At 40.0% G+C, this 2,500-nt stretch overlaps 1 protein-coding gene across 1 annotated transcript in view; it reads right to left on the bottom strand.

Annotated features, from left to right (window-relative positions):
- raly (RALY heterogeneous nuclear ribonucleoprotein) overlaps window positions 1-1,776 on the bottom strand; it is a 117,412-nt gene extending 115,636 nt beyond the window's left edge. The window contains exon 1 of the mRNA XM_079509636.1: window positions 1,687-1,776. The gene's annotated coding sequence lies outside the window, so the exon portion shown is untranslated. The remainder of the gene's footprint in view (window positions 1-1,686) is intronic.
- Window positions 1,777-2,500: the final 724 nt, after the last annotated feature.

Below are 2,500 nucleotides of genomic sequence, written 5' to 3'. Positions count from 1 at the left end.
AAAGCTGCCTCTATTAGTCGCTCCAATACAGCACATGAGCAAACAGATCTCATACTCAGTAGGCTACTCACAGTACACATACTCACTTAGTGGGTTTTTACAAAGTGGAAAAGATTAATCTATATAGCACAGAGGTACTGAATAATTAACATCATAGTATTTGTTTTATCAACTTCATTATTTATTGAACAATTTCCTTTTAAATTGTTGATTTCTTCACACTTGTATCGCTTTTTTTAATGATTAGTGTAGTGAGAGCACCAATGCAACTAGTCGTACCTCCTTGCTACAAACCAGTTTTATGGCTATAGTCCACACCAATACAACTCCTTGCAACTGCCATAATGGTTGCAAGTGCATGTTGTAAGGAGTGAGTTGCATTGGTGTGGACTGGCCTTTAACAACTGTGATTGACCAGGCCTTAATGGTCCATCACTTGATAATGATTGTCATCATGACTTTTAAATCATATTGACCCCAGAATGTTTTATTTATGTGGAGTATTGAGAACTAGTTCAATCAATTAACATGAAAAATAATAAAGGCTACATAATACTGTAGACTAGATAGATAGATAGATAGATAGATAGATAGATAGATAGATAGATAGATAGATAGATAGATATTATATTAATCCTATACTTGCATGTATCATACAGTACCATATCATACAGTACCCTACCCATCATCATCAGCATCATCATCATCATCATCATCATCATCATCATCATCATCATCATCATCATCAACTTTATTTACACCACGCAGATCAATATTCTACATAAGCTATCAATACATCACACATCCCATCATGCATAACTAGGATATAGTCCCATACTCCTAGATCTATTACAGGTGCCCCCATGCAGGCAATAATTCTACAGTTTCATCCCGTTCACTGTTAACTAATCCTACTCAATAACTGCTGCGCATCAAGCCAAGCAGCTAGACCGCACTCTGAAGATGACAGGTGTGCAACTGTGCACGAATGACACAACCCTTATAATAATCTACACCCAGGGCCTACACGTGTAGCCTATATGCCAATTAATCATATCTAATTATGTTTAATTGGCAAACACATGTGCTTATGATTATGAATATAGTCTAGGCTAGTACTGATACTGTTGTTGAAATTGAAATTGTCCTTATTAATCACGCTTCACAGAGAGGACATGTCGGGACAAGCTTCTGGACCTATAGGCTATTATGACTTGCTCTGTTCATTGAGCAAAACGTTAAGTTTAAACGAATTCCAAAAAAGAACAAATCGACTGTGTGCCAATTAAAACAAAGAAAAACTTACGTCCAACGAGTTGCAAGAATAAAATAAAGAAAAACGTTTTATGAAATTAGAAAGAGGTTGAAAAATGAAAATGTCACAACAAAATCAAAGGATTATGAAGAAGAGAATGTTTTGACATTCCAACACCAGCACAACAGGCTGCTGCGCCGCGCCAGAAGATGATGTTCAGATAAAACAGCAGGTAGCGGTTTACACACAGACGCCCAAATCCCAACCTGGTCCAAATCCTTGACTTGGCTTTCCCCAAAACAAAACATAGCCTATAAACTGGCTAGGCTTCGTAAAAAGCACAACCAAAACAGAGTTCAAGAAAGAGAAAAAAAAGAAGAAAAAAAGGCGAAGAGAAAGAGAAAAGAGGGGAATACAGAATCACGACTCACCCAAGAAGCGGTAAAAAGGTGTGAAAGAAGCGCAGCAGATGATGAGCGGTGGTGGTGCTGGTGGAGGTACCGGAGCTGAACCAATCTGCCGGGCTGACGGTGACGGTGTGTGGAGTAGAGGAGCGGGGAGAGAGAGCAGGAGGAACCGGCTGGAAGGAACCACTTCTCCCTCAGAGAGAGGGGGCATCACTCCTGCACCTTGCAGCCTTGCAGCCTTGCAGGGACAGTGGGACACACATGTCATGCCTGGCCGTCCCTGTTTCAAAAATGTGATGTCTATTCGAAAATTGTCCAAATGGTTCTAGATTTCTTTTTCTTGACTAGAAAAAGTGCCCTTCTGGGCACAGGTCTCCACCAGGAGGATAGGGGTGTGTGTGATGTTTAGCAAAAATGTTTAGGAGTAATATAAACATGTTTCTTTCTTTGTTTGTTTTTTGCAACAATTTTCTTCATTTTGTTGAGGACATGCAGAGCCAGATCACTCATAATATGATGATATTATCATCTGAGGATAGAATTCTGGATGAGCAGGACAGCAGGCAGGCAGGCAGGCAATCTTAGCCAATCAGTGTAGACTTGTCTTGATCACATGACTACAGAGATCATGTGTACCGATTTGAGTGAGATTTGGATGAAATCTGTGCCACTAACATAAACAATGTGTTTTGCAGAAATCGGCCTCATGGTGGCGCTATAACCGCCAGATGTGGAGAGATGCAGGGAAAATGTTTTTTCCATGGCCTCTAGGGAGTGCGCATACATAAGTTGTATACAGATTGATGCAGTTAGGTAAAAACAGGAATTGCCCTGTTAT

This window comes from Electrona antarctica (assembly GCF_951216825.1).
Source record: "Electrona antarctica genome assembly, chromosome: 9".
In the NCBI taxonomy this organism is placed as follows: domain Eukaryota; kingdom Metazoa; phylum Chordata; class Actinopteri; order Myctophiformes; family Myctophidae; genus Electrona; species Electrona antarctica.
This window is presented reverse-complemented; position numbering and strand designations above follow the sequence as displayed.